This window comes from Pteropus medius, unplaced genomic scaffold (genome assembly GCF_902729225.1).
Source record: "Pteropus medius unplaced genomic scaffold, Ma_sr-lr_union100, whole genome shotgun sequence".
In the NCBI taxonomy this organism is placed as follows: Eukaryota; Metazoa; Chordata; class Mammalia; order Chiroptera; family Pteropodidae; genus Pteropus; species Pteropus medius.
This window is the reverse complement of record NW_024342466.1, coordinates 715543-734220: the sequence shown is the minus strand read 5'-3', so window position 1 is coordinate 734220 and position 18678 is coordinate 715543. Positions and strand designations below refer to the sequence as shown.

Genomic DNA, 18678 nt, shown 5'->3' with positions numbered 1-18678 from the left:
AAGAGTGACGTTTGGGGCCTGGTTGCGTTTCCTGTGGGGACCCCTTCTGTGCATCACGGGATGGCACCCCGGTCTCTACCCACCAAGGGGCCAGGAGCACCCCCAACCCCAGCTATGATGGCCAAATACGTCTCGACATTGCCAGACGTCCCCGCTGACCCCAGCGGGCCAGACAGTGACTATTTTAGGCTCTGAGCTCTCCGGCCTCCGCTGGCACCACCAGCCCCACCTTGGGAAGGCAGGCAGTCCCGGGCGGTGAGGCCCACGGCTAGGCTCCGAGAAAGCCTCACCTACAAAAACAGGCGGCACGCGGCATGTGGCCACTTGGTCCCAAGGCCGCACTCGTGGCCCCTGTGCTAGACTCAGCCTGCTCTCTGGCCAGGTCCTTCTCCAGCCTCTGCTCTGCCTTCCTCCAGACGCCCCCAATCCCACATTGCCTGTGCTTGCTCCCTCCCCCTTACCCTCACACACGTATACTCAATCCCCCAAGTATGTCCACCCTGGCCCTAGAAAAACACAAGTCACTCCAGTCCTCACCAGTCCGGTGGCACCCTGCACCACGGGCCAGGAGGCCCTGTGCCGAACGCTTTACCAACCGATTTAACTCTCCAAAGCGCAAAGCGGGCTCCGTGAGTAGAGACGATGAAGCAGATCTGGACAGACAGCTCGTCCCAGGACATGCAGACACTGCATGGGGCCCGAACCGTCAGCTCAGCCTCGACACCACGCGGGTCACGTGCTGCCGTCGCTGCGGCCCCGCCTGGCCCTCCCCCACGGCCCCCCTCTGCCCCAGACTCTCGGAACCACAGGCACAGCCACAGGATGGAGGCCCGCGGTGGCACAGACCAACCCTCCTGTCTGCGGGCAGGCTCACGCCGCGCCTGGGTGGCCTGGGTGAGGACGTAGAGTACGGTGAGCACGGAGCCCAGAGGCTGGTGCCCTTATCCGGCTGGCCCCCTCCCTGGGGGGTGTGCGTAACAGTTAAGGATCTATGACAAATGACAGGGGACGCTTCCCACACACGTGGTGCCACATATTTTCAGCTGCTCTGTTTTTACTAAAACCCGTGAATCTTGAGGGTACGGTACCCTCAAGGCAGCGAGGTGGCCCTTCCGAGATTTTCTAAACATGTCCATCCCTAAGGGATGAAGGAAATAAGGAATGAAGGAAGGAGGGAGGGAGGGAGAGAGGGAAGGAGGGGAGGAGGGAGGGAAGGCTGAGAGTGAAGGAAGGAAGGAAGGAGATTCAGGAGACCAGGTTGCCTCATTTCCGGCCACTCAGCTGTCCCAGTCAGCCTCCGGGTGGGAAGAGCTGGGGCCCAGCAGAGAGGGCAGCGGGATTCCTCCGCTCCAGCCAGCCCAGGGCTGGACACACGGCTGGAGCAAGCAGGCTGGGTGCGAACAGCTGCAGGGACTCCCCACCCCCGCTCCCACCCTGAGGTGAAAGGAAGCCAAGTGCTTGTGAAGAGAGGACCCCGGGGCGGGCCATCCTTCCCAAAGCCGGCCGGCTCTGTCTCTCTCCCCACTCCCCGCCCCCGCACCCCATTTTGCCTGAGAGATGAGTCCTACACCTCCAGAATCTGGACGCGAAGGTTCAGTGAGCATTTGCTTGCTCTGGCCGCTGCTCTACAGAAGAACAGGAGCAGTCAGCCCGGGGGCTAGAAACAAGGACACTCAGAAGGTCAGCGACCACCTGGGCCAGTGGTCCCCAGCTGCAAGGAGCTGTCTGTGATGGGCTCGCTCCTGGCCCTGCTTTGCGTTTTCACTGGGGGAACAGGCTGAGCTGTCACTGAGTCCCGACTGGAAAGGAACCGGGTGATCAGGTTAGCACCATCTTAGGTGAGTGTCGTGAAGGGACAATGTACAGAATGCGGGTGAGATGCAGGAATGCCCTGGGGGTCGTGGCAGCTGGGGCGAGGGGAAGGGGAGACCGGTTACCTGAACCGGGGGAGACAGGGACTCTGGGTCGGGGAGACCAGAGAGCGTTCTAGGGCACACCCTGCCCCCCCCCTCCATCTCCAGCCTGTCCTCTCTGCACTGCCCGCCCGTGAGGAGGCAGCTGCTGCTGTCACTTCGGGTCTACCTCACAGCAGGTGTGCAAAGGCTTGGGGACCGAGGAGGCCCGGAGGCTGTTTTCTCAAAACAAGCCTCTGTGTGATCCTGATGCAGGCAACCAAGGGCCACACCTGGAGAAACACCTGGCCTAGATCTGCTGTGGACGCCCACTCGGTAGGCAGCGCTTCCTGAGAGCGACTCACCTGGCGTTGCCGTGGCAACTCACAGCTGAACGGCAGCCAACTGGCCTCTGTGTGACCGTGGCCAAGCTGGTCCACACTGGCGGGGATTTCAAGGCCAGGTCAAGCCCTGGCTTGGAGATTTCCAGAATACTGGGGATAGGAGGTGAAGGGAACAGGAGTAAAAACTAGGGGTCTCTCCAAGAACTTGGAAATAAGAGACCTCCCAGAATTAAACTGGACCCAAAACATAACGAATCCGCGCTGCGCCATTCCCCAGAGCCAAGAGGCAGAGACAGTACAGCTGTCCACTGATGGACAAACACACCAACAAATGCAATGTTACCGCAAAGGGAAGGACATTATGACACATGCCACAACGTGGATGGACCTTGAAAACATAAACGGAAGAAGACAGTCTCCAAACATCACATTTTGTATGATCGCACTTATGCAAACTAGCCGAAACAGGCAACTCTGGAGGCACAGACAGAACATTCCCCTTTGCCGGCAGCTGGGGGCCCGGGGTGGGGTGGCGGGGAGGGTGGGTGTCGAGTGACTGCTCACAGGCCTCCTTTTGGGCTCATAAAATGTTCTGGAACTAGTTGGAGGGGGCGAGTATACTAAACATCACTGAACTGTGACACTTCAAAATGGTTGACTTTATGTTCGATAAAAGTTTTTTAAAACGAAAATCTTTGTAAAGAGGAGACGTCACCCTAAACGAGAGCACGCCAGGACAGCAGTGCCACACCTGGCTCCGGAGTGAGTCCAGCGAAACCCGTCCGGGGCTAAAAGGCTACGCAGGCACACAGCCTGCCAAGACAGCTCACACGCTGAGACGTAAATGCTAAGAGACAGAAAGCGAGAGCTACATGGTCGGGGCGGAGCTGGTCCGGCAAAGGGGAGAAGCCGGAACGGGAGGAAGCCAGGCAGGCTGCACCCCAGAACCGCCAGGAGGCCATGCATGGCCAGAGGCGCTGACCGAGACCAATACAGCGGTCCCACTGGAACAGGACAGGCGCGGGGCCATCTTGGGTGATTTCTAGGCCTCTGGAGACCCATCTCAAACTCGCCTGCAAAAATGGGATCGACCTGGGCACTGAAATCAAGCTGAGAGAAGGGGCCACCTGGATGCTGAGTCAGCACCTCTCAGCCTCCAGCCCGCGGTCAGCGTCCTGTGGGTCAGCTTCGTCACCCGAGAGCCGCTCCCCAGCGTGCCGGCTCGGCCGTGAAGCTTCTCGTTCCCACTCCACAGGCGAGCAACCTGAGGCACGGCAGGGGTCGGTCAGCGGAGCCACTGGGCTGTTCGTCACTGAGATTCGCGCCCAGGCGGGTTTGGTTCAGAGTCCGGGCTGCGCCCCGCCAGGACCACGAGGAGAAGCGGGAGGCACAGGCTCCTCTCTCTCGGCAGAGGAAGCGGCGTGTGGCCGCTCCGTCCAGCTGGGCCCTCGGTCCGCCTGCCCGTCTGGGCGACACTCTGTTAGCATTGCCGAAGGAGCTGCTCTCCCCGTCAAACTGGTGAACCGGAAGCCAAGCCTCCACGGCCTGGGTTTGTGGGTCCAGGTCCACCCCAGAGTCCAGTGTTTGAGGGCCCGACCCCAGCCAGGAGGGTGTTATCTCGGCCACACCAGCCCCAGCCCTGGGTCGTGCTCCCTGGACCGGCCTCAAGGGGAGGCAAGGGGAGGGACGCCACCGGCTCCTGACACCAGGCCACACCCTGTCCTCAGGACCCTGCCTGCCGCGGACACACACAGGCTCACTCATGTACTCAGAAGCCTGCTCACCTGTGGTACCCTGAAAAACGTCTACAGAATCACACAGCATCACCCCGACGTGGGCAAACATTTCCTGGCAACACAGGTAGACGGCCCTGCCTGGGGAGGAGGGAGGCCGGCTCTCAAGAGATCTAAGCCAGACGAGAACCCGGCAGCCGCTCTCGGCCATCCGTGCATCCGGGCCCCGCCTGGTCTCTGCCACTGCTGGGCGACTCCCGCCGATGGACGGTTCCAGAACCCCACTTGGCCTTTGGCGCTGGGGACCCTGCATGAGGGCGGTGAGGTCGGAGGTCCATTGGGCCTCAGGCAATCCCTGTTCAGCTTCTCCGAGGCTCAGGCTCTCCACACCAAGGCTTCGGGTAAGAACCGGCTCGACGTCCCTCCTTCTGAGAAGACCAAGTGCGACGTCTGCAAACCGTAAACCACCGCGCTAAGTGCAGGCAGGCGAGCGAGTGACGGGCCCGCGGCCAGCACTGCGCGTGCCACTTCTCCCCCTGCGGCTCGCCCTCGGCCGAGCCCGAGGCCCCAGCACCTCTCGTTTAAAACCCCAACCTCCTCTTGGGGTCCGTTCCTTAATTCCCGCTTCGAATGCCACATCGAGGCACGAACGCGGTGCAGCCTACACCATTCCAGGCAGCTACCCGCGGACGGCCTGTTGGTCCCCTGGATGCTGCACCTGGACATGGACGGCCTGTTGGTCCCCTGGATGCTGCACCTGGACATGGACGGCCTGTCGGTCCCCTGGATGCTGCACCTGGACACGGACGGCCTGTTGGTCCCCTGGATGCTGCACCTGGACCTCGGGTTTTGATTAACCACCTGGTTGAGCACCTTTGATGTTCGGGTTTCATTCAGAGTTAGTCCAAGTTCAACAAGAATCCAAAGATAATTTTCGTAAGCCAAGTCTTCCCCATTCTGTAAATGAGTCCATAATATCTTGACTTAACGAAAAGCAAAAAAAATAAATAAATCAACGGATAAAGGAAGTAAGAGTTTTAACTGCTTTCTGTCAGGTCTCATGTTTTCGGCACAGCGCCCCAGCCAAGGGGGACAGAGCCAGCCCGGCGTGGCTTATCTCCGCGTCCCCTTATCTCCGAGCGGGTCTTCGGCCTCCCTCCAAGTCAGGGCTGAGAACTTCCTTGAAGCCAGGAATCCTCTGAGGAATCCGATAAGGGCTTTGTGGTTAGAAAACCACCCGGGACTGTGAAGTTTTGCTGCAGACCCTCTACAAGGAACCTGCCAAGAGGCCATCAGGGTAGAAACGCGCCTCCTTCTGTGATGTATAAACACTGCGAATGTGGGGCCCAGCCCCGGACAGACGGCGGCTCTCCATCAGAGGGCACCTGGCCTGCCCGGAGCAGAGCGACGCTTTCCTACTTAAGGTCATCAAACCCTGAAGGCGGAGGTGAGGTCGTGCATTGCAGCTCACGCGCAGAGAGACGCAGCAAGTGTAAGCAGGATTTACGGGCGGTGACCAGGAAGAAGAATCAAGCAGTGTTCCCCGAGTGCAAACGCCACCAGGGCCGGGTGAGTCCTGCTCAGTCTCCCCTGCGGCCGGCCGCTCACTGCCTGGGAGGAGGGGCCCCGAGTTACCCACTCTGGCCAGCGGGTCATGTGCGTCAATCTCTCTCCGGCCCCTGGGGTGGACGGAGGTCGGGAGGGCGAGGTGCTTAAGAGGAGGCGTGAGCCGAACCCAAACGTCTTGGCCGGGGCCGGGCCCTCGGCCACATCAGCTGCACACTCACGGAGAAGCCGCAGGACTGATGTTTGGGGCCTCGCAATGAAACCACGAGGAAGGGGAGGCCCGGAGAGGCCGCCTGGCTCGCCCGAAGCCAGGCGGTTGTGGCGAGGTCACAAAGAAGGAGGGAGGAGAGGAGGGACGGGAAGCCTGCGCCGAGGCCCAGGCGAGGAAGCAGCATGCCACCTCCTCGCTCTCCTGGCGGCACCAATCGCCATCATTCCCTGGCCTGGGGACGGCCTCTGCCTGGACACCTCTGCGGCCCTGCCCCCTCCCCGCAATGGTTCAGCAATGGACACTGATCCAGTGACTGAGGACTCAGCCCAACCGCCTTCTTCTGAGGCCTGGGAGCTGGGAATGCAAAGGGGCCAGGCGTGGGTCTTGCACAGGACTGTGGTGCCTTGGCCAGCGAGCGGCAGAGGCCGGGTGACAAGAGAGAAGCTGCTTATGTGCTCATCACGGAAACTCGCCGTATCCTTGGGAAACAAGACTAAAGCTCTCGGCTCTCTGCAGAGACATCTTTCTGACCCGAGAATGAAGCGCACTCACTCCGCCTTTCCCACGCTGCAGCCTGCCCAGCTGACTTTAAATAACGAACCGGCAGAGAGCGGAAAGTCCAGCCAGCGAGACGGGGAAACCGGGTTTCTGATGAGACTGGAAAGGTCCTCCGGAGCCCGGCAGGTTTCGCCAGGAGGCCGGAAGCTCCGGAAATCAACACCGGTGCAACCTTTCTGCTAGCGCACCTTTGATCTCCAAAGCCCCCCACGTGTTAAAAATTCCTCGTTGTCCTCATGACACACCTGCTTTAAGAAGGGTGAAAAGGTAGGCGGGCTCCGAGCCAAAACACAAGGCTTTTAAGAGCGCGACGCCGTTTTCGGCCCAGCGCGTGGCTGGGGGTGCGGCTGGGTGTCCGGTCTGTCAAATGGCCCAGGCTGCGCTTCGTGGCTCGAGACCGCATCGACGTTCCGTGCCAGCCCTTTACTTAAGGAAGCAGCAGCACGGGAGGCATCTGAAGAGGTGACCTGATCACGGATTCCTGCCTGGGCAGCTCGTGCCCAGGCCTATACCTCAGGTTTCTCGCCGTAAACAGCCCTGCCCGTGTCTGTGCGTCGAGGTTCACACGCGCTCGAAACGCCTCTCTGCAGACCCCTCAGAAGCCAAACCACCCTCAAGGAGCCGAGTCTCATTAACCATCCCGCAGTCCAGTGCCACCTCCAGCCCCCACGGCTTCCTCCCACCTCCACGTAACCTCCCTCACGCTTCCTCCTTCATCCCAAACGCCTGACAGAGCCTGTGAACTGCCGCTGCGATGAAGCTTTTTTCCCCCCAGTCTGTTGAGCTCTTGCTTCCAGGAGTATCCTCTGTTTGGCTCTAATACGCTTTTATAAGAATTCTCTATAGGTTTGCATGTCCTGACGTCAGCAGACCCCATCTCAGGAGGGGCCCGTGAAGGCCCCGGCAGGGGTAGGATCGTTGCTTCCGGTCACCTGGCCCGTGACAGTCCACGCAGGCCTGGCTGTCATGACGTTAAGCGCGCTGGCCTTAGTTTGGTCCATCCCAAGGACAGGTGGAAGCCAGGATGTCCCCTACATACAGACTGGAGTCCAATTCGAGCCTCAAAAGTGGACTGTCACGGGCCAGGTGACCAGAAGCACTGAGAGGCTTGGGGCTCACAGATGCAGCCTCTATCCTGGGCTTCGGTACTTACTAACAGTAATCCTCTGATCTTGAACCCCGAGTCCCGTTTCTTGTCTAGGAAATGGGCAGGAGGCAGTGTTCCAGGGATGGGGTACGTGATCCAGGCAGAGGGCGCTAACTGAAGGGTCGTGAGCTGGACTCCGCCTTCATGAGCACCTGAGCCCTGAGAACGAGCTGCGCCTCCGTCACCGAGCTCCATGTGGGGCTGGCACGCCCCCGAGAGCTTCCGGACCAAGTCCTATCATTTCCAGTTATGTCACGTCCGCCACCACACTGGCCTTTAAGTGAAGGAGGCAGGTGCCAGCACCGTTTCTGCCCCTCACCCGGGGCCCACCATCTGGAACAGCAGCATCCGTGGGCATGTAATAAACCATGTCTGATGGTGACGAGCTGTGGGATCGGGAACAGGTTAAGACCCTGACCCAGAGCTGCTGGGCTTACACGCGAACCCTGACACCGGGCACCAGCCGAGCTCTGGTCACGGAAACCGAAACTCCGCGGAGCTCCCTCGCCCCACATTGACCTTGGGACAAATCCCGTGACTATTAAGAAGCACAGAGAAAATGCCGCATTTATGTTTCTGGGGCGAAAAAGCCACAAAAATTGGCCAAATGTGTCGAGATCCCATTTTTGGCCAGAGTCAGTGGGGGGTCCGCTCTGCCATCCCCACGGCCGGTGAACACGAACCTGCTTCCTCTGCGGGTCCCAGGCGCCCTTTACGCCGAGACGGAGACTGACCCGGGTCCTCTCGAGATGCCAGGGCCCCATCCTGCCCTCCTGCTTCCTCTTCCCAGACATCGAGCTGCCCTGGAAGCTCTGGTTCTGTGCCAGAGAAAAAAATCAAACCACATGAATGACATCCAGGAAACTGCCAGAGCCAGGGAGGGCCTGCCCCGGGCAGGCTGAGCCCCAGGTCCACAGGTGAGACCACGTGCGGGTCGGACAGGGAGTCGCGTTACCTAAACCCCCGGTATCGAGTTGACCCAGAGAGAAACCGCAAGCTGCACACTGTGATTGATTTCAGCGTTCCGGCCTCTGCCGAAAGAATGCCGGGAATGCGGAGGCCTCTCCCCAGATTTCGCCACGGCCCAGACAGAGCAGCCGCCGGGGCAGGGGGCTGCACCACGGGGCAGGGCCCGCCGCAGCCCGCTTCCTGGGCAGACGCATTTCGGGTCTCCGAGACCTCGGTGCTGAGGCACCAGAACACCCCTGAATTCCTCTCTTCGCTCTCAAAAGCCCCCGGGTCGCAGCCGGAAGCCTGTGCCAAACATTCCTTCCATCCCAAAGTGCAGGCGGGAAACCAGAAAACAAAGACGCAGGACCAAAAAGTGGGGAGAGGAGCAAGTCGGACGAACTCCAGTCATCGTCCCCCAGTGGAACAGAAGCTGCGCATGATTTAAAAAAGAAAGAAAGAAAGAAAGAAAGAAAGGGAAGAACCTGAGCTCATTCGGTGGCTGCCCAGCCTCTGTGGAACGGCTGCAGTCATTCTGCCACATGCAGCTGGAAGGGAGCGGCCTCCGGCGGCCTACACCCCCCTCCCAGCCAGGGCTGCGCGAGCGTCTGCCTTAATTATACCCAACCCCTGCACCTTGGGAGGAGAGACGCTTTCCTTATTGTTTTTATGCCCAAGGAGGCTGCGCCACATGATGGAGACGATCTTACCCGACTTAGTTTACAAAAGACAGTTTCCTTCCTTCGTCAAGCGCATAGAAGCACAGCCAGGAGGACATCTGGGAACGCTCGACCAGGATATCGGTTACTCGCTCCTTCTGCGGGGAGTTCCCAACGCCCCCCGTTATTTCTCCGGGACCAACGCTCTCCCAGAGCCCCCGCGGGGGTGACCCAGAAGCACGCGGCCACATGGCGCGTCCTCGGCTGCCCTCGCGTCACTGCTGGCCATTGTCTGGAGGCCCGTCACCTCTTACGGTATAAGAATAACTCCTTTGTTCAAACCCAAGAGGACGCCCAACCTGGGCTCTGTCACCCGCTGTCAGGGCGGAGAACAAGCTGCCCGTCTGGTTTCTGGGGAGAGCGAGAACATTCTGTTGGTGGCACCAGAAGAGGAAGTCAGAAAGCAAACAGAAACGAGGGACTGTTCTGGGGACTTTCCTTGTGCCAGGCACGCCGGTGACACCTGACCATCCCGCGTGGGAGGCGGTGAGAGCTGACCAGGATGTGAAGATGGAGCCGACAGGGAGAGAGATGTCTGCAGTGCCCTAAGAGACCGAGAAGTGTCACCAGAAGCTTCTGGAAGCTACTTCTCCCGTCTGAGTGGCTCCGCACACACATGGAGCCCGTGTCCCCACACGGGCCCGTGCTCCTCGGACATGACACAGCCCAGGTTCAGTGACGCGTCCAAACGCCTCGTCTGCATCACTTACCTGCAGCAGGCCACCAGCGCCCTGACGTCAGAGGCGGAGCCCCGGGTCCCTGCCTTCCGTGCAGAAAAGGAGGGAGCTGCTGCGAGACAAAAGGAGCCAGGACTGAGATTCCGCTGCGTTCGGCTGAGGAAGCCATGGCTGCCCAAGGCAGGCGTGCCTTGTGAACCGACTGAACCCGGCGGTGGCTGACGAGGACAGCGGTGGACGCTGCGCCGTGGCACCCGGATGCCCGTTCCATCCCAGCCGCCGGGAGTGGGGCCTGCAGGCCCCTTGCCCAGAGCTGCTTCCTGGGCGGCCGTGCAGGCCGGGAGCGGACCGTCGCCTGCTCGGACCACTGGCCTCTCTGAAGGACCTGCCGGGGTTAGAGCTCCTGGGGTGGTCTCCAAGGGCTCTCCCTCTGCCTCCTCCCTCCCAGGGGTGCTGACCCCAACAGACGCCCTGCACAGTGACCCGTGTCAGCTGGCTTCACGGGGGCCCAGTCTGCAACAAGGGAGTTTTGCTTCTTTTTCCCCCAATGCTGTACACCTGCCCTCACCTGCTGTTACTTCTGCCACGAAGACTGAGTGTTAGTCCAACAGAACCACCTTATCAGCGGAACCCTGAAGACATTCCAGCCGCCTTGCCAGAGGCGCGCCCCGCCCCCCACACAGCCGGGTCACGAGGAGGGGGTTCGCGTCCCACGGCACTAAGCCGCGAGCCGCGTCTGCAACCGCTTCAACAAGGAGGACGATGACGCGAGAGGAGCAGGACTGAGGGTCGCCGGCCTGTGACCCTCCACTGTGGACATCTGCATCCAGACTGGCAGGGGCTCTGGAGCTTCGCAGGAACCCTGGACCTCGGCAGGGAGTGGAGGGCAGGCGGACATTCCATTCAGGACACCTTCCTTAAATCAAGGCGACTCGGCCTGTAAGGGCTCCCCACTCCCCCAAGGGACAGACAGCCCAGAACTGACCCTCTTCCATATAAATATTTCAAATGCAATCAAAACGAGATCGCAAGAAGACGAGGGTTATTTCTGTGACGCGGGACAGCTGGCTGGTTTTCAGGGCACTGCCTCCCCTGGGGCTTCGAGGCGGAGGTACAGAAAGGATGGAGGGAGGGAGGGACGTCCCCGGGAGGGAGGACAGCCTAGCAGAGATGCAGTCTCCCGTGTGGCTCACAGGTCCGAGGAAGACGCGGTGCGTTACGAGCGCTTCAGAATGCGCGTCGACGAGCTCACGGATTCCCAGTCTGTGTCAGGACGGGACGGCCGGGAACCTCCCCACGTTAAAAAGCGGAAAAGGATCTGCATTCGTGGGTGTTTTTCTGCTTCCTCGACTTCCCTAGTTTTCCCGATTTGCAAGACAACGAACGGGTGCTTTTTTTCCCTTCTGATTTTTAAGTCATTCCTCAAAAGTCACTCTACCAACCTAAGAACTTGGATGTCTGCTTTCCTTTCTGCCCCGACCCCCCAAACCTAGGCTGCGTTCCCATGGCGCCAGTGCTGCTGGATCTCACCTCCGCACCGGTCCACGAGCAGGCCCCTCACGGGAGGCAGGAGGTAGGCGGGGGCTGGCGAGGCCACCGAGTCCCCGGAAAGAGCACCTCCTTGTGCCCACAACATCCTTGTGGACACTCGGCCGCCCCCCCCCACCCCGCCCGTCCCCATCACACCCCAGGCTGCCAAAGCCTGTCTCGCAGGACAAAGTCCGAGCTGGCTGAGCAGCTGCAGACCGCTGCCTGGTTGTCTCCGAAGAGCGGCCAGCTTCCTCCAGCACGGGAGGTGGGCTCCTGTTCACAGTTCACGTGCAATGTCCTTCCTCGCTCTTGCTGCTTTAAGCACCAAGCCGCTTGGCATTTCTGGGCAAGGGGCTTGCAAGCTCCCGGGGTGCTTCACTCGCTCCCAATTCGTATGTGGGAGCCCTGACCTCCAGGACCTCCAAATGTGACTTCATTTGGAGATGGGGTCTTCACAGAGGTGATCAAACTGAAATGAGGCCATTAGAGTGGGACCTAATCCAAGACGACCCGCACCTTCACAGAGGGGCAACGTGGAGGCAGAAACACACAGGGCCCGGAAGTCGAGGACACCGAGGACCGCCCACAGACCCACAGGGACGAGGGGAGCGGCCGGGGACGGTCTCCCCAACGGCGTCAGGAGGCACCCGCCCTGCCCACCCTGGACCTCGGCCCTCCAGCCTCCAGCCTCACCCGGCTCGTGCGGTGGTCTTCCCACACAGAACACAGAACTGGCTCACTTACCTCCCCCATAATTACGTCACACTTAAAACTCTACATGGTACGTGATAAGGAACATCCCTCCCCCTTTCCCATAGCAAACCGATTTGAATATCAAGCACGAGGGGAGGGTTTATTGAGATAAACGGCCAGACACCCATGATGGTTTCCTTGCGGGCCTGTCCATTCTCTATGCATCTGTGGGGTCTTAGCTGGCACCTGACACACGTCCAGTCGGGGTGCAGTTCGCTGTGGGCGGCCGGTGTTTCTGACCGTCCCTCCCGCTTGGGTGGAGGCTTCTGTCTGTCTGCGTGTGCGGACGGGAGGCCCGCTGTGTCTCTGAGCCACGGGGACTCCCACACCTGTGGTCCCTCCTCCACTGGGCTTCTGCTCTCTCTGGTTGGAGCTGGTGGCCTTCCTGCAAACTCTTTATGTATTTAATTATTACATAAACGGATGACCACATGTGACCCGAGAGCAGCTTCCACAACACCCGAGAGGAAGGTGACTCACTCAAAAGCGGGCTGGCAAACGACCACATTCAGGAGCGACTCCGGCCTCGAGCTGCTTCACTGAGTCCTTGGGTCGTGGCTCGATTTTAAACTGGAAATCAGGATGGATTCCGCTTGCGGTTCCGGCCAGACACTGCTGTGAGACCACACTCAGAGAGGACCTTCGCTCCACGTTAGAAAGAATGGAAGATGGACGTTTGGGTTTTTCCTTTTTAAAAATAATTCTCTTCCAGTTTTTGACTAACATTTCCAAGTCGCTGACCAGTTACTCCAGGACCTCGCAGAGTGACCCAGCTCCCTGTTTTGGGATCCCTCGGTGGGGCTAGAGATTTAAGTCCCAGGTCTTGACAACTGCCACTTAAAAGGTGACAAAGGGGACCTTCCCAGGGAGGTCCTTAGACTTCCCATTCTGACCCCGTGACATCTCCCATGAGCAAACGGGGAGAGGGCAGCCGGTCAATGAGGGCTTCTGGGATGACGCAGAGACACGTGGTGGGTTCACATGTCAGCCCTCCCCTTTTACTAGCTCGGTGACCTTTGCTAAGTCACCTAACTTGATCCTGGGCCTCGGTTTCCTCAGGGGTAACACAGGGCTCTGCACGCCAGGCGGGGGCACCCCCACGGAGCGTGGCCCTCTCTCGTCTCTCTCTGCTGCTGGCCGGTGCGCCACGCCGAGGGCAGGGACTCCGCCTTTTTCTCCTTGGAAACATAAGGACACTCACCCCTGGCATCACGCGTAACGGGTGATGTGCTTTTCTGTTTGTTGCTGTTTTTCTTGACGGCACCGTGAGGTCGGCGAGGCAGGCGTCACCGTGCCCGTGGCAGCAGATGAGACAACAGAGGCCACGTGGGAAGCTGGGATCGATCGCACCCAATGCAGCGGCCTGGCCAGCACCAGTGACTCCGACACTCGGGGTCACTGAGACGGCGAGGTGGGCGCAGTGAGACGGGACGTCTCCGAGCACCGCGCGTCCCGCTGCCCTTGCTCCACGACGGGGCTTCTAAGCCCTCCCGCGTCCTCTGACGTGGGAAGGAGTGAGCTCCCCGCCTACCCCGCAGGGAGTTTCTGTGAGTCCTGGCAGAGGGCGAAGGGTACACGGCCTCCCCACAGGCGCTGAGGAGGCTGACGACATTCAGGACGGGCTAGCGCGTTAAAGCTCAGACCCCATCTGAACGCGGACGCGCCCGGCTCCGCCGCTCACCCTCACCCTCGTTGCTCACCCGGACTCGCCCTCCAGCCCCTTGGCGCTGGGCGGGCTGGGGACCCACCCCGCCTGCAGCCCTGGTCCCCACACGCGTGGTGCCAAGCCCCGGCTGGTTCCTTCCTTCCGGAACCTTCCCAGCCAACCCTTCCTTGGAGTGTCCTCGAAGGGAGATGCGTCTCCCAGGGGGAGCCATCTGACCTTTCGGGTTCTCCCTCATGGGGGTCACCCGGAAACCCGTCACCCCAGCAACGGTGACGGAGGCGGGACTGGGGGAAACGCAGCCCGGTCGGCCTGCTGACTGGTCCCAATTCCCTAGGAGGCCCCGGCCCCATTCAGCTTCGCAAAGCGGGGGGCACGGGGCCCTCTGCCCGCCTGGCTGTCACGGCCGTGTTGACACCCACTGTTCAGTGAAGCAGCCAAAGGGGTAGAGCAGGGGGCAGGAGACGGATTTTATAAGAGGCTGTCAGACGACGCATAATTCATTACCTGACTACGCGTCAGACCAGCTACCCGTCCCGCTCCAGACAACAAGCCGTATCCTCACACGCAGATGTGGAAACTGGGTCAGAAACAGAACCGCCGGAACATACATTTCCTGAAGCCCGAACCCACATAAAGTCCTAAGAGGACCGTCTGACCGTTCCCCAAAATGAACCCTCCGGCTCCGGTCTCTTCGTCAAGACGAGCGGCGGAAGCGCGAGGCGGCCCCAGCCTCAGAGACCCTCCTTCTGAAACAGGTTATTTTTCAAAAACTAATCTCAGAAAAAATGCTTTTGCTTTTTGTTTTTAAACGCAAACTTGAAGAAGCCAGCCCAACGGAAGCCGTCCGCTGGAGTGGTCTGCATTTGGGGAGACACTGTCATTGGCGGCTGCAGGGTTGGGTGACCACCCCGCCCCCTGCCCAACAGCGAGGCTGGGCACAGGGCACGGCTACCTGGGGTCACTTCCCTGACGGCTCCCCAAGCTCCTAAGAGCGGGGTAAAACGTGTGTGAAACAGGTTCTGGTCGGAACACGGCAGCCCAGGCAGCTATCGGGGCCGTGAGAGGCGGGTTCTGCTGGCATCACTCGCTTCCTGCTGGGGCCCCCCGAGCCTGTGTGAACGAGTCTCTCCGCCCGGTGACGGCTCCAGATGCTGGCTTATTCCCACCTTCGGCATAAGCAACCATCCACCGGCCAGAAAGGCTGACGCGGCTGGACACGCGGCACCTGCTCTCGGGGCCGGTGCTCCCTTGGCTTCGAGGGATGGGACGCGAGGCTTGTGTCAGCCGATCACACCACCATCTGACAAATCTTCACCCGGGCTCTGTGCCTTGCCTGCGGCAGAGGGACTGGCACGGTAAATAACTACATAACGTGGGTCTCACGCTCTAGAAAGGAAGAGGAAGCGGGTGCCCGACTGTAAGACGAGGCTGAAGACAGACGCCACCAAGATGTGATGCTGCTCGTAGGATGCGCACAGCCCGGGGCGAGGAGGGGGCACCACCTCGGCTGACTGGGCTCCAAACAGGTGTCGTCAGGAGAGGATGCCGCAGACGAGAGGCCAAAGCCCCTCTGCGGTGAGGGACACGTCTCCGTGTCCCCGTGATCCCAACATGCGTGAACCTTCTCCGATGATCTTCTGAGGTCACCTGCCTCACTGCTGGCCGCCGGCCACGAAGGCAGAGCTTGCCGGCTGTCTCAGCTCCTGGTGGAACGGTCAGGCCGGGGCTTCCCGAGGCCACACTGTTCTGAGTCCACGTACATCAGTCACCCCCTCACTGTGCTGCGATGCTCTCTAGATGGGCGGGTGCAATCTGCAGACGCTGCCCTGAGCACAGCCCCCCAGCTCCCAGCCCCCACTCGGCCTGCAGGAACACGGTCCCCCGGGAAGAACTGGTGCTGGCGCCCCCCGTCCTGCAGGGGGAAGAAGCTGAGGGGTACTCTCACAGCTCCTCAGGGGGTCCGCAGTGGTCACGGCGACCGTGAGCGCTGCCTCTGCTTCGTCATTCTTCATCTCTCCCAGCCCCCACTCCTGCTTCGGGAGACCGCTGCTCCCCAAATTATCAGCCCCCAAGTCCTTGCCTCGGGCTTGGCATTCGGGGGTCCCAAACCAGAACAGACGGCAAACATGAAACGGGCCCTGGACGCGGGGCGTTTTGGCCAAGACGCAGACACAGCTGGGGACACATACGGGCCTTCTTGGTCGGTTCCGGTCAAGGCCAGTGGGCTCTTTTATCGTGTCAGACGTTCCCAGTTCAGAAGGCCAAGGAAATGTTTTTTTCCATCGATAAGATACATTTATGCTCCACTTAATCTTGAGAAAAGCAAAGGGTAAGGTATACGGCAACTGACATTTTTACATTAAAAGTACAGAAACGCACTGTGGCTCGCATCCAGGCTGGCGGCCATCCAAGCTCACGGCTCCCAGGGAGTTCCAGGCTCTCAGCTGGGCCCGGATCCCAGTCCAGGCCCCCCAGGGCCAGCCACACGTCAGCAGGAAGCCCACCCAGTCTTCTGAGGAGGCCGCCCGTTCCGACCTCGAGTCACTTACATTTAGGGCTCTGCTCAGACGTCACCTCCTTGAGTCCCCGGGCCCGTGTTATACTTTCCTAGGGCTGCTGCCACAAACTGCCACCGACTCGGTGGCTTAAAACACACATTTATTCTCTCTCGGTCTGGAGGCCAGTCTCACCGGGCTGCAGGCGAGGCACTGGCAGGTATGGTTTCTGCTGGAGCTTCCACCGGGGGAACCCGGTTCCCCGCTTCCTCCAGCTCCTGGTGGCATCCGGACTCCTGGCGTGTGTCCCTTCCTCCACCTTCCGAGCGGCTCTCTCATCTCATGGCCTTGACCCCTGCAGCCAGACCTCCCTCTGCCTCCCTCTCAAAAGGACAGTTTTCCTGACATGACCTGCACGGCCCATCAGATAATCCAAGGTAATCTCTCCATCTCAAGATCCTTAATTAAACACCCCTGCGACGTCCCTACTGCCACGTAGAGTAACAGTCCCAGGTTCTATCGAGGGATCAGGATGTAGCATCCTTGGGAGGGGGGAGGACGTTTTCAGCCGACCGCACCCCCATCACGAAGGGCGCACCTCACACTCCCCACTCCTCCATCTGGATCCGCTCATCACTCCCGCACTCTATGTCTGTCATTGGTTCATTTCCTTTCTCTTCCACGAAGGCAAGGACTTCGCCCTGTTCACCTGCAACCACACGGAACGCAGCGGGCACTCGGAGTCAAACCCCTTCAAGCAACTCGCGTCCGCGTCTGTAATAAGCAAAGTCGCACGGTCCGGGGGCAGGAACCCACCTGTCCCACTGATCCATCGCGGTGGCCCCTAGGCCTGCCTGCGACGCCTAGTAAGATGTTCCAACAGCAGGAGCTGGATCCTGGTCCCCCAACACCGGGGACCTGCAGCTTGGTTTTGGAGCAACTGACCACCTGCCTCCCACATGGTCCCACCTGCATCTCCCCACCTTCCCGCTGGCTCACCTTCAGCACGCTGCTCGCCCGCTCATGAACACGAAGGGCCTGCTTCCTTCTGCCACCTGCCCACCTTGGGGCCAGGCCTCCCTGCCCCATTTTAGGGCTCCCCCAACCTGGCCTCATCCCAGCTCCAGCTTCCCTAGCCTCCAGTGCCAATTCTGTTCACTCCAGCCTGGTCAGCCACCCCACCCTGAGCCCTACACACACAGCCGCCTCCTCCTGCAGGCCCAGCTTCCACCCACCGCAACGTCTCCCTCCCCCACTGAGGGACGCGCTTCTGGGCAGGCCAGCGCAGCGAGCCGACGAGGCCTCCGGCTCCCTGGGGTGGGCTCTCTGGGGAAGATGACGTCACGTTCTCCGGTGTCCTGGCTCCTGGGCTTTGCACCAGGCAGGCCGGGAGGCCAAGCCCCGACTGACTCTGCCGTCTATGAGCCACATGCCACCAGACGCGCTCCACAAATCGGGCACAGCACGATCCACAGTCCACATGGCGGGACAGCAGCCAGCCCGGTGCCCGCACGGGGGGGAGGGTGTCCAAACACGGAAGGGAACTGGAGACGCCACGAGTCTGCCCACAAGTGCCCCAGCCAGCTCTTGGCAGAGACCCGGGCACCACAAGAGAGTGAGACACGGAACAGCGAAGTCCCGCCGGGGGCGAGGAGGGATGAGGGTCTCCAGGTAAAATCCGGGACACCGAGCTAAACGTGAACGTCACATACGGAACGATTCTACTCACGTTAAGTGCGTCCCAAATAGTCAAATGTACCTGGGTGTCCTGCAGTTTTACTGGCTAAACCTGGCACCCCTAGGTGGGGCACAGGGGTGGCCCCCCCAGGCTGCCCAGTCAGGGAGGGGACTTTCTAAGGCTGTAGTCTCAAGGGAGAGGTGGGAGGTGGTCTGGGGGTGGGGGGAGGGGAATCGGGAGCCAAGTTCACCACGGGGCTAACATCCGCTCCTCCAGAGTTCACTGACAAGGACGCGGTCTCCGTGATATTAGCTTCCCAACTGGAGAGCATTTGAAAAAATAAAGTATTTCTTGCTACCTATAAAAAGGGGTTGTTTCAATAATATTTTCCATTCCGGCATGATTCGGCAGGAATTCACAAACAAAGCAGCAGCTCTCCAGCAACAAAGACTGCCATGGAAACAGATCACCTCCGTCCTGAAAATCATGACTTCACCTCCCATTCCACAGAAAGGAGGAGAGACTGTTACCAGAATCCTTGTGAAAACAAACACACGGACTGAATGGCAGGAAATGTAGCGGCTCTTTCTAATTTTAACTTTCCCCAGGAATGCGCTCCCTCTGAAGGGCCGGGCACACTCTCCCCGGGGCCCCACATTCCTTTAGTCAAAGGGTCACCTCCAGAATCAACAAGATGCAGACTTGAAGCTGCTGGCCAGGAGGAGACCCCACGGTGCCATGCTGACTCACGGGCTCTCTCC

At 60.1% G+C, this 18678-nt stretch overlaps 1 protein-coding gene across 3 annotated transcripts in view; it reads right to left on the bottom strand.

The window, feature by feature from the left end:
• Positions 1–18678, bottom strand: part of SH3BP4 (SH3 domain binding protein 4) — an 81789-nt gene that overhangs the window by 40493 nt on the left and 22618 nt on the right. The window contains exons 1-2 of one of the 3 annotated variants that reach the window (XM_039859991.1): positions 17239–17351; positions 9829–9907 (exon numbers count right to left, since the gene is read on the bottom strand). The exons of 1 other annotated variant lie outside the window; for it this stretch is intronic. The gene's annotated coding sequence lies outside the window, so the exon portion shown is untranslated. Of the gene's footprint in view, positions 1–9828; positions 9922–17238; positions 17352–18678 lie in introns of those variants that run through there. One more of the 3 variants, XM_039859994.1, reaches the window with a different exon arrangement.